The following is a 15,550-nucleotide window of genomic DNA, read 5'->3' as shown; positions in this document are numbered from 1 at the left end:
TAGAATGTTCGAGTAGGTGTTACGAGAATTCTTAAATGTGAAATTTCGATGGGAAATATAGCGCGGAAAGTATAGATCGCTGACTTACCACTACTCTAGTCTAGTGCATTTATAACAGGCGAATGAGTCCGTGAACCTACCTTTTTCTTGTTCTATTCGATTTATTCTATTCCATATTGAAGTCATTTTTTATTCCAGACCTGATATTTTTATTAAGCTCACATAGGCAATGGCTCGTGGCAATACACAAATACTTTATTTTTTAAATAAAGTGTCCATCAATTTTGTAGATACAATATAATAAATACTCTTCTAGTAAAGCACATTTATAATACATCAAGCATATAGCATAATGTAGGTATATCTAGCGATATTTAACCTCTTTGCTTTTATTATTTTACCTTCATTAATAATTTCATGCAGGTCTACGATAGACGCGTACGAAAACTAACCACAATAATATATTATTATATCAACAAAGTTGTAGTTTGAATATCAACTATATTCAAACTACAACTTTGTTGATAGTATAACTTAAGTGATGTTTGTATAGATTGTGTTAGATAATAGTAGTTTTGTATTTAATGTACATAATGGAATAGCAGAACAATATTGCCCGTTAATCTAGACGCGATCTACTTAATTGTAAAGAGCTGTTTTTTATATTTCCATTAAAACTACCAAAATGGTCCAGTAGGTAAACCTTAATCAGAAGCGAAGGCTCCTGAGGTCTTTCTAAGATTCGTTTTATTCTTCACGATGAAGTAAATATCCTCAATATAATATCATCATCATCGCAACCAAACATTTGCGTGTCAGGTGAATATCTGCCACGCTATATCCACTAATTCAGATATAATATCCATACTAATTTTGCGATTGAGATTCAGACCTTTCCGTCAGTAGGAGAGGAGATCTTATGCTGTAATGAGACTTTTATTCTGTTAATTTGTATTAACAAAGAAAACACTGTAAATTTAGTTTGTTTATTTTTTTGTATACCTAAACAACATTAATTTCGAATATAGAAATTTGATTGGTTGGTCTCACTTCCAGAAATCTTTCGTAAGTGTTAATCAATTTCCAACTTTTTGAAAGATCCTTCGACCCCTCCAAATATATCTGATATTGTCTTCTGTTTTCCCGGCCTTAGAGATTCCGTTACCCGCTTGTGACTCTCTTCCTCAAAATATGGCTTGTAATCTCTTAATTTCGCCAAAACCATATCTGTAATCAGTATATTAGGAATATTTGGAATTATAGTATTACTAGTTGAATCTGCGGCTTCACTGGCAGAAGGGTAGAATTTTGTAAGGTATTTACACATGTACACCCTATAAGGAAATTAAATATAATATGATGAGTGAGCCAATGTAACCAAAGGCACATGAGATATGACATCATAATTTTCAAGGTTGGCGGCGTCGTAAGGGATGGTTAAAGTTCCTTTCAGCGCCGTTGTCTATAAGATGAACGCTTACCACCATGTAGCCCATTTGCTCCTTCGCGTATCTAAATATAAAAATACAAATGCTGATTTTATTTTAATTAGTTCAACCAACCTTTACGTTTATCATTACTTTCGGCGTTGCCACCAGAATCGTTTGGCAGTGCCTCGACAGGAAGGTAATCTTTTAGGTTCTTAGAATCAGCTGTATGGACGTTTAACATGGCCATCAGCTCTTTCTTCATAAATGGTTTCATCTTCACCAGCAACTTGTCGATAAAAGGCGGTGCGTTCAAAAAATGCATTCCTTTAAGCCTCAGAAGTATTGCTTCCTAATCATGGAAAAGAGAAATAAATTTAAGAACATCTTTTATTCATATTATATACCAAGGAGTTAGTATAGCACAGGAATTCGAAGGAGTGAATCTTGGCCAAAAATTGTCTAGCAAAGGGTGTAATCTAGATGGAAAAACTGAGTGTCTTTTAAGTATTATCATAATATACAGCACATTTTTTTTTATGTTCAGTGTTTAAAAGCATACTTTTTTTATATATTGATACAGAAATATTCTCCGAATATAATCTTTATAATTTTCTTACCTGAAGGTAGTACAGAAAATATTGTAAGCTGAACAAATCAATTTTCGCGAAGTGAGCCAGCCACGCCTTTAAAGTCAGCCGTAAGAAGCATTCCTGGCCACGTGCCTTGTTCATACTGATACAATTCTATGACCTTGAGCACCGCTCTGAAAATGTCATGTTTTACATTTTTAACACATTCTAGTATAAAAAACTCATTCAATTGAAATTTTAATTTTAAGGTTCTATATTTTTAAATAAGTTTATAATGTTTTATTGCGCAAGTTAAGCAACGACATATATAATACAGGCGACATAAGAAATCATTATAAGTAAAATTAGTAGGCGATGTTTGCACAACGTAAAATGTAGTTGTCATAAATCAAACGGTAATAACTCAATAAACATAATTAGATATTGTTTGAGGTAGATATGAGCATTACCATTTTAGGTCTTATTGTTACTTAAGGTACAGATATGAGATATAACACAGGTATCTACGACTTTAACCCTCTTTTATATTTCTGTAGGGTTAGTTGTGTAGTATGGATAGCCTTGGGCTCCCATTGATATTGAGTTCTGATAAATTTGTAAAAAATAGTTTTTGCATTTTGAACTTGCTGATTATAATAAGGACTTTATATAAAGTAAACAGTGATTTTACTGAAACCTTGGGCTTCAGATCCCTCTCGTTTTGAAAGAGTTTGTTCTGCCATTCAATAAGAGTTCATGGATGCACGTATGGGAGATTTTGATGTCTAGCATGTGGTTTACTTTCCCTGTGTATCAGGAGATGAAGTGTTGTAGAACAAATTAAGCACATAAAAATTTAGTGATGCTTATCTGATATGAATATGCTATCATCGGTTCAGGTTGACGCCTAATCATTTGAAGATATCGGGTTATGGAGCCTAATTCATTTTAATATCTAATAATTCACTCGTATCTATATTGATCTTAATATATACTAGTGTTTTATGATTCTCATACGGATATACCATCGCTGTATTTAAAAACATCGGAATTAATGGTGAATTAAGCATATCCGATCCGTCCATTGAGTAGATTATAGATAAATCGTCGGAAATATTCTATATGACGTGCGTATATTAAATATATACACACGTTATCTAATACACTGTGTTCAACACAACTGCCGATTGTTGTGTGGCTCGTGGTACGATTCAAAAGCGCGAACGAAACCTCCACTATAGCAGTTGCAAAAACCAGACGCTGTAGGTTTGCAACTATCGTATAAAAATGAACGCGTCTCTTGAATAAATAAAAGAGTTTGAAGCTTGTCGTTAGAGTTCCGTAGCTCGAAGGGAAACAAGGAACACATATAAGACCAATTCATTTTGTTGTCTGGTCGTCAATCCGCCTCTTTGCCTATCTGTCTATATTGACGGACGAAAAGAATGAAGGAAAAAATACGAAAACCGTAAATTTTTTGTTACATCAGTGTAACTGACAGTATTGTGCGGTAATCCGGAAAATTCAGTGCGGAAATTCGACTTGCAATTCTCTGTTTTTTAAGATGTTATGTTCTTGTTTCTGTAGTTAAACTGATTCACTCACCCATCGAAGTGCTGTAGGTAGAAAATGCGATGAGTGCTTTTCATCAAGTACAAAATCTAAGATCGTATAACCTGTATTACATTAGCTAAAACATGGATCGTACTGAGCGATGCCAGATCAGCGGTCCACTAGCAAGAGTGCTTCGCATCTCCAGCCTGCTCTGTGTCGTACCGCTTCAGTTGACGCCGCTTCGCAACGAGCCTCAACGCGTTTCAATTAGCGGCGCACGGAAAGTCAAATCAGCGCGCCTCAGCTACATCGCCTCAATATCGCGCAAACGTCAAATTGGTGGATATGTCGTGATATTTCTAATACGTAAGTATTAATTGAATGGAATGAACAAATATTGAATTTCCTTAGCAAATTCCAAACAAAGGTTCAAGTCTAATATTTAAGGTAGATCTAACATGTTCACCTCATAGTTAATTAAAAATGGAAGTTTTCAAAACTCAACTATAGCTGTTCCTACGAGGCCGGCAACGCTTTAGCAACCGTTGTGTTGCAGATGTCCACAGACGATATACATTTGTGTATGTATAATTGCAATAAAAATATACTTTTTGTTTCAGTTGTAATGCAAATAATTACACTTCTCAATGAATTCATATTTCAAATAGATTCGTCACCTCGTATACGCACAGGACTGTCAACAGTATTTGCCATCGTAATCATGATATTATTATTGTCATCAATACTCGTAGCAGGGTTCGATGGCGTTAATAATATGAACCGATATATGTCATATGTAAATAAACTTGAAGAGGTAAGCGAGGCGTAGAGCTTTCTTCAATTGTTAGCGTTTACATTTTTAAGGAAAAACGTTGTGTTTATAAATTAAATATTCCTTTGCGACAAGACAAAATCTGTTGAAGTCAAAATATAAGTCTAAAGGCTTTTCACCATTGACATAATTATTTATCAATCATTTTCGGGTAGGCGTAGATTATCGGGTAAGGAGACGGTAGTACAATAAAAATGTCTATTACAATATTCACTTCACCTTATAATTCACAATTGATTTACAATAGTGCTTTTGGATGTCACGCAATAGTCTTTTACATAGTTTAATTTCTACGATCATATGATAATTATAGCTGAAATAAAACTAGAACGCAACGTCCACCGAGCATGTGAATGCGTGCGCACTTTACAACGATACAAAACTGACTGTCTCTTTGCACCCGATGGCCGCCCGTTCAGTTCTCGGTGTTCGTTATGGATGTTGCTATTTGGCAAATCACGTGACGAGAGGCCGATGCGCCGACGAGTCCTTATTCAAGTTGACAGGTCAAAATATTAAATAAATATAGAAGCTTTATAATTACTTATTGATCGTAGAAAACTGATTCAGGTACTAATATCTCAGACCTGAGAAGAACCTGCGAGAGAAAGGCGGGCCTTTAGTATTTGTTTTTTGAATTGTACAGTGCGCAATTGTTTATTATTCAATGTGAAAAGGACACTAATAAATCTAGTAATAAATTGTTACTTCACCGCAGTCAAATAGGAACATAGCAAATGATCAGCTCGAATCAGTTTTCCTTCTCCGCTATCAGAACAATGCAGATGCGATCCGGTATAAAATATCGTGTCGTAATCATATGACGTTTCATTAAGATATAAATAAGAAAAAATTTAGGTAAAGATGTATAAAAATTGATTCAATGAAAATAACATACTAAACATTATTTCCTTCCAGATTCATCAAGAATTGGAGAGCAGCCACTTAGATATTAACATAAGGTACTCCGGTATTATAACGTGGGGATACTTGGTAATATTTGTGTTCTTTTTTGGCTGTCATGTATTTTTTAGAATGGATTTTGATTTGGGAGATAATTATTATGCAATTCATAAGTGTAAGTAAACATTGTTTATGGTACAAGTATAATAATAATGACATTTCGAGACGACGTAGAAACCCACGTCTAGTTGATATTGAAAATAGCTACTCCACGTTTAAAATGAACATTAAACAAAATTTCTCCCAAAATAAATCTTTTTAAAACCATCTCTTTTTTGAGAAGTTTATGCGATTGATCATAATGACAAATATAATCGCCAGTTAAATTCACTTGTTTTAAATATTTCTATCGCTAGCAAACGTAATTAATATCATTAATAAATAAAAAAAAATAACAAAAAGAAAAACCGACTTCAAACAAAACACTATTTTAAAACAAATGTAATATACATTAAGAAGTAATAAAAATGATTGCGTATTCAATATATTTTTAGAGTCCTTCTAAGTTGTACTTCTTGTAAATGAAATAAAAAATATAAGACTACTTAAAATTCGATTAACGATTATTATAATTTAGTTACAATTATTGTTATATTTGGAATCAGTTTATTTTTATTAGATATCGACATAATAGATAGCTCAGCCGAGCTTGGTTTTTATTGAATACCGATCGTTGTTTTAGTAACATCATTAGCTATTTCGCTCGGATTTTTCTTCAAACACCTCTTCAACGTGCTACTGTGTTTGCAATTTGTATTCATCGTGTGCTCGGTGAATGATACACTTCGAACGCTGAATAAGCGACTACGCAGTCTGATCTTCAAACTACAGCTTTACGGTCGTATTTTTAGTATTTTTTTTACTAATATTCAAATCAAATCAATTTTATTCAAGTAAACTTCACAATGAAGCGTTTTTTAATCGTCAATAATTAAATACTAACACCGTTTCGGAAAGTAGCTCCTAGCCGGAAGAAACGGCAAGAAACTCGCATAGTTGCTCTTTTCAAATAAACAAATTTCCAATGCTGGTATTTACAGTAATTGGTGTCCTATGATGGAACCCGAGCCTAACTCCAGGCGTTTCTTCATAAAAAGTACTCTTTAAGGAATAATGAATAGTGTAGATTAAAAGTCTCCAGCATTTTATTTAGAAATTATATTTTGAGTTTAGTTAAATCGAATCTTTGAAATGTGCCGACGAAATCGAGACCCAAACCTCTAGTAACATCGGATAATAGATTTAATTAAAAAAATATATAATTAGGTGTAACATTGTACAGCTAGAGTTCGAAAACCTTCGTCAGTTTTCAAATTCATTCCTTTGTCATTTCGTAAACTTCTAGTACCTTTTGAAACTAAAACACTAAACAGACAGCTGCTTATAAAATTAAACAGTAGGTACAGTAGGTACTCATTGCTAGACGTGACTTACAATGGCATTGCGACGCAATATGTCGTTCTCAATCGGTAAAGCAGATTATCGCTCAAACTGAGTACACGAAAATAGATCTTAAGGTGACGAACCTTTTTTACCCTGACTGTCCATACTAAACACATACATGCATAGGTACTATTGTAAATATTAATAATGAGATTGTAAATATAATTACTTTTGAACAGATGCAATGAAAACAAAGAATATAGCAAACGCCCACACAACGATCCGTCGTCTGTATCGCGAGCACGTGTCCATATGCGAGGTGGTGAGGAGTATCGACGAGGGCGAGGGGGCCTTGGTGGCGATCTTACTGCTCTCCAAGATATTGGAATGCACGGACACTTTTTATCATTTCACGTCAATGTCTTATTCGTTCTTAGGTAGGCGACTATGTAAATAAAATTTTCATGTATAATATGTAAATGTTATCTGAACTTATATCAAGTTAAACTAGTTTCAAGTGTATTAATACATTTTATTTGTTGTAGGTGACTGGACGTACGGAAAATTTGAAAATTTAGGAGTGACTTTAATTTGGGCCTTTATTAAGGGAGTTTTGATAGTTCTAATGGTGGAACACTGTCATAAGACACAAGAAGAAGTATTTATCTCACTATATATATGAATATTTATTTAAATTAAGTACCACATACAGATAAAAAAATAGCCTAACGATTTTAATAACACATAAATGAAACCTTGTGTAGCAAACAGTCCATAGAATGTAATTAACTTCGCGCCCGCGGCTTTGCTCGCGTTTTGATAGGCATGTGTTAGGCAAAAAATGTAGCCTATGGAGCCAGCCCAGCCTTCCTTGGAGTTGAAATTTGCTTCATACAATTTTTTTTCAAATTCGGTTCAGTGGTTTGGTAGTGAAAGAGCGAAAGACAGACAGGGTACTATCATATTTATAAAATTAATTTAGATTAAAACTAATTATTTTAATTATCAGTCTACCCGTGACCACGAACACTGCAAAGTGCTCGAAACGTCGGGATGTTTAAAAATAATTAATATACGCGATTCATCCGTTATAATTAGTTTTATTTAAATGTGTAATAATCGCGAAAATTTAAGAGAACATTAATTTAGATTGTTTCTAAACTTATTGTAAATAACATTATTTTGCGCAGTTCGCATCGAGGCGATGGAGTTATCACATGCGGCTCTGCTATCCCAGTCTCGCTTAGCGGAAAGACACATTGATGTCGTTTGTGATGTTTATGCATTTTTTCTTACGCAGTTTCAAACAACACAAAACCACGTAAGTCACTTGATGTGCGCATCAGCAGACAGGGAATTTAAACATGAACTGTCGCGCTTCTACGACCAAGTTGTTGACGACACGCCTGCATTCTCACCACTGGGGATATGTGTTTTAACGAGGCAGCTCTTAGTTGGGGTAAATGATTCATTCAATAAAAATATATTTCTCTTATTGTTGTAATATAGTCCGGTAGTCAGATAAAAGACAAAGAATGTATGTATTTATGAATGTTGAAGAAGAGATTATTTATATAAAATACTTCATTTATAAACAAGCATTAATTAAAATAAATAATCCTTTCAGATAATCGGTGGCATTGCAACCTTTTTAGCAATTGTTCTACAATTCCACGTTATAGACAGAGTTGAGTAGACTTGCCGTCTCGAGTAAGGCCTAAAATTCAACAGACTCAACTGAATCCATGTGTTCATATATCGATATCCCATTGAGAGGTAAGACAGGAGATCTACTCTCTCCAAAGATATTCTCAACGGTAGTCAGTGAACTTGCGATAGAAGGTCAAAAAGTAGGATTGTCAATGAATAAGATGTAAACCAAAATTCTATCCAATTGAGACGCAAAATCACAATAGAAAAAGTAAATATTGAATATGTCAACGAATATGTATATGTAGAACAGTTAATTTCATTTAAAAATAATGTAGACAAGAGAATATATCAAACTTTAGCCTGGGAAAAATATTGGGGATTCAAAGACATAAAGATAAATATAATAATTAAAGGTTTTCGAACTAGCGCTCCACGTCACTTTGCTTGTTTAAAGGTCAAATCAGCGCTTTTTTTCTTTTTTTTTTTTCAAGATAAACTTTATTCAAGTAGGCTTTTACAAGCACTTTTGAATCGTCATTTTACAATTAAGTGAAGCTACCACCGGTTCGGAAAGTAGATTCTACCGAGAAGAACCGGCAAGAAACTCAGTAGTTACTCTTTTTTAAAATTTAAAAAATACGAAGTCATGTTAATTGAATACAATTATACGTGTCCTGCTTGGAAGTCAACAGGTATTAACTCCACGCTTTTTTATCACCTATAAAATCTTGTATCGAAAAATATGCTTTTTCTACCAATGTATTTTTTACAAACGATTTGAATTTACTAAACGACAAAGTTAAAATTTTTATTATAGAAACGGATACCTTGCCCCAAGAAGGATTTATTGACTTTGCGGAGTCGGAAACTTGGCGTTATAAGCTTATCCTTACTCCTAGTGCACATACAATGATTATCACTGATTTTATCAAAGTGATCAATGTTACTGTGAATTTACATAATATTGTTGTAAATATATTGCGACGCAACAGTGAATATTCCCACTTTGTTAAAAACATCCTGAAGGGAGTCTCTAGCTCCAAGATTATAAATAAACCGGATTGCTCTCTTTTGTAAAATAAAGACAGATTCAATATCTGCAGCGTTACCCCAAAGTAATATGCCATATGACATAATACTGTGAAAATAACCAAAAAAACTAAACGAGCGGTATCAATATCAGTTAGTTGTCTAACTTTTCTAACCGCGTATGTTGCGGAGCTTAGTTTTCCTGTTGGGGTTGATAAATGAGAAGTCCACTGAAGTCTGGAATCCATGTCTATTCCTAAAAACACCGTAGTATCAGCTACTTCAAGACGGTCACCATTTAAAGATATATTATAATTTTGCTTGCTAACATTAGGTAGGGTAAAAACTACACATTTTGTTTTTTGAGCATTCAAAACTAAATTATTTACTGTAAACCAATGGTGTATCTGTGATAATGTACCGTTCACAACATCATAGTCACTTTTTTTCCTGTCAACCTTAAAAATCAGCGAAGTATCGTCAGCAAACAACACTATAACCCAAATACCCTTAACATAGAAAGGAAGATCATTTATACTAGAAATAGAAAGGGACCCAAAATTGAACCTTGTGGAACTCCCATTTTAACGTAGATCCAGAAGACTTTATTCCATTAATGAAAACTTGCTGGATTCTTTGACTTAAATATGAAGCAATGAGATCAAGAGCTTTACCCTTAACACCGTAATATTTGAGCTTATAAAGAAGCGTTTCGTGTTCTACACAATAGAATGCTTTATAATTTGATAAATCACAGAGTACTCCAATAGCGTTCTGTGATTTTTCCCAAGTATCGTAAATATGTTTGAGAAGCGCAATCCCCGCATCAGCTGTCGAGCACCTCTTCTAAAACCGAATTGCTCACCATGAAAAATAGCATTTGTACCGAAATGGATGAGAAGTTGATTCAAAATATTGTTTTCGAAAATTTTACTTAAGGATGGGAGTATTGATATAGGCCTGTAATTACCGGGATCGCTTCTGTTTCCAGTCTTAAAAAGTGGTAAAACTTTACTACATTTTAACAAGTTAGGACATGAACACGTGTCCAAACTCTTGTTAAAAATTCCTGCTATATACGGAGCAATGTCGTATATGTTGTTATTAATAAATTTTACCGAAATGCCCCATATGTCCTTCGTTTTTTTAATATTTAAAGTTTCAAATACTTTTATGACCTTTATTGCAGAAACCGTTTCAAATGTAAAATCAATAACGCATTTAGAAACACTATTATTTAATAACCTAGCTAGCCTAGCATTCCATGTAGATGATTTTAAATGAAATGTTATTTTATGGGGTACTTTATCAAAAAATGTTTCAAATAAATTAGCAACCTCTAATTCAGAACTCGTGTATCTACTTACCTGTATTCAATTCTATTGGTATCATTTCCTTTTTTGGTTCTCCACTAACACTACTAAAACCATCCCATGTGGCTTTAATTCTATAATCAGAATTCAGAAGTTTTTCTTTAAATATAAGGACTTAGCAGAAATGAATACTGTTTTAAAAATTTTGGAATATTTCTTGACGTATTCTAAAAAGGCTACGCTTCGATTCCACCGCCTCATATCATATAAGTCGTATAATTTATTTCTACTTTTCAACCGACTTCCAAAAGGAGGAGGTTATCAATTCGTCTGTATTTTTTTTTTTTTTTTTTTTTTTTTTTATGTTTGTTACCTCATAACTTTTCACTGGGTGGACCGATTTTGATAATTTTTTTTTTGTTTGAAAGGTTGTGCTTCCCGCGGGGTCCCATTTTTTTTATTTTTTTTTCCGATGATGGTATCCATGTGAAAACGACATAAGTCTTAAATTTGCATTATGTATATGCGCGACAAATAGGTGAATAACTGAAAATCACGTTAACCAATTTTGATAATTCTTTTTTTATTATAAAATATATACTTCAAGGGTAATTTGGTGAAAGTTTGGTAAGGTTCTGAGCACAGGATCCATGACAAAGTAACGGAACGGAAGGGAACGGAACAATTCTGAGGAGCACGTTAGCGATACTCAGTCGAATCTTTTATTTATAGGTTATTTGGATATTTGAGTCACCTTCCGTAACGTGGTTATGTTTATGAAATTATCATAGTCGAATATTATAATCAACTAGCTACCCACCCCGGCTTCACACGGGTGCAATACTGATATTAAATATACTACAGAATTTGTTTATTTACGACATCACATCGCAAACTTCTAAAATTATCAGTGTTTCTTTACTATATTGTTCATGTATTATATATACACCAACCTTCCCCTTGAATCACACTATCTTTTAAAAAAAACCGCATCAAAATCCGTTGCGTAGATTTAAAGATATAGGGACAGAGAAAGCGACTTTGTTTTATACTATGTAGTGATGGAACTCCTATACGGCTCGCAGTTAGGGTGCGATATGGGGCAGAATTTCTTACTATCTTTAATCAAATTTTGTGTATGTGATGTGATGTCATATGATGTACGAAATGTAGTTGGTCTTTTTCAAAGTTTTTTTGCTGAGTTCGATTACAGCTCTTTCGAGGGATCCTTGTAGTTTACGCCGCGTGACGTATTAAATCCGCATTTTCGAAAGTCTATTTTTGCTTTATTCGAAAGTTTATTTTGAAATTGTCCCCGGAGTAGTTTCTGATTCATATAAACGGCACGCTTAATCTATCCATATTAGGAAAAAAATGTAAGTCTACATCAGCTTCACTTAAAATCAAAAAATAAATAAAATTTTAACAAAAAGAAAAACCGACTTCCAACAAAACACTATTTTAAAACAAATAAAAATATACTAAAAAGTAATAAAAATAATTGCATATTTAACATATTTTTGAGAGTCCTCCTAGGTAAAATGAAATAAAAAATATTAGACTACTTAAAAGTCGATTTACGATTATATAACGTAGTTATAATTATTGCTATATTTGGAGTCGGTGTCAGCCAACCCTATACTATATCTATCAATAAATAAAATTTTAACAAAAAGAAAAACCGACTTCAAACAAAACACTATTTTTAAAACAAATGAATATGTACGAAAAAGTAATAAAAATAATTGCGTATTCAACATATTTTTTAGAGTCTTCCTAAGTTAAATGAAATGAAAAATATTAGACTACTTAAAAGTCGATTAACGATTATATCATGTAGTTATAGTTATTGGTATATTTGGAGCCGGTGTCAGCCACGGTGCCCTTGCCCCAACAATCAAAAGAAAGAAGCGATACGAGCCCCTTGATTGATCCAGTATATTATTGTGTAAAAGGTAATTTGTAAAAAACATATTTGTCAAAGTATTCTCGTATTGTTTTTTGATAGATATACTGTAGGGTTTTATTGGCTGACACCGACTCAAAATATAACAATAATTATAACTACATGATATAATCGTTAATCGACTTTTAAGTAGTCTAATATTTTTCATTTCATTTAACTTAGGAAGACTCTAAAAAATATGTTGAATACGCAATTATTTTTATGTGTATTGTTTAGTGTCGAAGAGGAGGGCGCCACCAGTGCGAACGTTAAGAGTAGCTCCGTCAATTTTTGTTGTGATAAATAGTTTTAACCACCAAATGCAAGTGAGGATTAATAATCTAGCAAGACAAATGCATAGTACCTGCGAGTGAAATGAAGAACTAACTCATTCGAGACGTAAAAGTGCAAAAAAAAGTGTGAAACAATCGTGATCTAAATTGTGTTTATTTTCATGAAATTGATACCGCCCGTGAAGACAAAAGACTTAGACGTTGATGAAAGTAGCCAAAGTGAATAAATAAGCAATTTCCAAGACAAGAAAACCATGAAGACAAGTTTTTGTATTCTTACATAACATGTAAATTTGCAAATCATCACTCATTCTGCGGTACTATTTACTAAAAGCAGGAAAAGCGCCATCTATTGGTGAATAACGACTTCACAACAAGGTCCAAGTCGCAAGCGCATTCGGGACCTCGAGGTCATCGTGTTTCCACTACTACACGACAGGTGGAGCTATATTAAAATTGTGCATTAAACATTAAAACTTTTTATCAACCATCGAATATATACAATGGAAAATATTACAAAAATATTACAAAGCATTCAAAAAGACTTACAACAGCAGAAAACTGACATGAAGAATATGCAGGAAACTATCACAACATCAATAAATGAAAACATCAATTTACAGTTCCAAAAATTAGATAAAAGATTTGAGAATCTAGAAAAAAAAAGTTGAAGAACAAGAGAAGTACATAGATATAATAGACAACAAACTAAGGAAGAAAAATTTAATATTTTTTGGTCTCGAAGAAAAAGAAAAATCATATCAAGAGTTGGAAGACGCTATTTTAGATGTTACAAACAACCTTTTAACAACTTCTTGTAAAAGATGGGAAATCGAAAGCGTAACACGCATAGGAAAGAAAGGACATAACCCCCGGCCAGTCATAGTTACGTTTAGCACGCTCGGGAAAAAAATTCAAGTTCTGAAGAGTAAAAAATATCTAAAAGAGCTCAACTGTGGATACTATATCAAGGAAGACTTTCCACCAAAATTAGTACAAAAAAGGAAAGAACTGCAAGAAATAGTCAACATAGAGAGAAAAAAAGGAATCAATGCTGTACTGCGCTCCGATAGAATCATTTATCCGAAACAGAAAGAGAATAAAGACCGCTCCAACTCGAATAACAAGAGAAACCAATCACAATCACCTGAGTACATAGCTGTTGGGTCTAAAAACGAAGACGAAATTTTAAACAAAACCCCCAAACACCCTCCTAAGAAAAATAAACATGACATAAGAAGCTTTGTAAATCGCAACAACAACAACAACAAGGAATAGCAATCAAAAAGGTCCCCTCTGATTCTCCCAAGCCGGTTGGTCACCGTGGGAGAAAATGACCGCAACCCTCCAGATATAACTAAGCAATTAAAAATCAACTCATATGAAAAACGCTGTCAAGATATTTATATTTGCTCATACAACGTGAGATCTCTCAGAGATGAGTCGCGTATGATTGAACTAGAGTCTGCTCTTAAAAAAGTAAAATGGGACGTAATTGGTATATCAGAAATAAGAAAGGAAGGATATGGAATTGAAGAGAGAGACTGGTGTATCTTTTACTATTTTGGTCAGACAAAAGGGCATAGAGGAGTTGGATTTTTAGTAAAAAAAGCACATAAAAGAAATATACAGAAATTCAGTGGATTTTCGGACAGAGTAGCTTTGCTCAATATTAGCATTCATAAAACAGAACTATCAGTAATACAAGTATACGCCCCTACTGAAAGTTCGTCTGAAGAAAACCTAGAACTTTTCTATTCTGATGTAAAAAAAGCAATGGAAAATTCAGGACAGAACATAATCATTATAGGCGACTTCAACGCCAAAATAGGTATCCCTAAAGTACCTATAGAACCTATAATCGGACCCTATGGCCTAGGTACCGGCAACGAACGAGGAGAAAGACTAACTGAATTCTGTTTAGAAGAGGAAATGGTCATACTGAACACTTTATACAAGAAAAAACTTAGCCAAAGATGGACATGGATGTCACCTAATAATACAACTAAAAACGAGATCGACTATCTGTTAACAAACTCAAGAGATTATTTTATTAATTTCGAGGTGCTAAGAAAAATTTCATTTCCTTCAGACCACAGATTAATAAGAGGTACATTAAGGATAAAAAACTACAAAAAATGTCGCAAAAAGTTCTCACAACATAACTCTTTGCTGAGAACAGAAAAAGAACAACTAAGATTTTTGGATACCTTGAAAAAAGCCCTTGAAGGCAAATCCTACAAAAATATGTCTACTCAGTGTTTGTATGACTACTTAGAAATAAGCATCATAGAGAGCCTGAAACAAGCAAGATCTAATGAGAAATTAAAAAAGTGCTTTAATTTATCAAAGGAAACTAGAGATTTAATTAAGAAAAGGCATACATTACAACTAAAAAATAATAAAAGCAAAGAAGAAAAAATTGAGCTAAAAAGTCTGTACAAAACTATCACTAAGGTTATTTATAAAGAATACGAAAATTACAAGCTAGATATCTATGAAAGTTGGTTACATAGAACAGGTAGTATAAAATCGGCGAATAAGTCACTACGTCAGTGTAAAATGTGGATACCAAAGATTAATACC

At 33.4% G+C, this 15,550-nt stretch overlaps 1 pseudogene; it reads right to left on the bottom strand.

Moving 5' to 3' along the window:
- Positions 1–1,072: 1,072 nt before the first annotated feature.
- Positions 1,073–3,027, bottom strand: LOC124533063 (annotated as a pseudogene).
- Positions 3,028–15,550: the final 12,523 nt, after the last annotated feature.

This window comes from Vanessa cardui, chromosome 10, assembly GCF_905220365.1.
Source record: "Vanessa cardui chromosome 10, ilVanCard2.1, whole genome shotgun sequence".
Classification (NCBI taxonomy): domain Eukaryota; kingdom Metazoa; phylum Arthropoda; class Insecta; order Lepidoptera; family Nymphalidae; genus Vanessa; species Vanessa cardui.
Note: the sequence above shows the minus strand (reverse complement) of the source record. Positions and strands in the feature narration are given on the sequence as shown.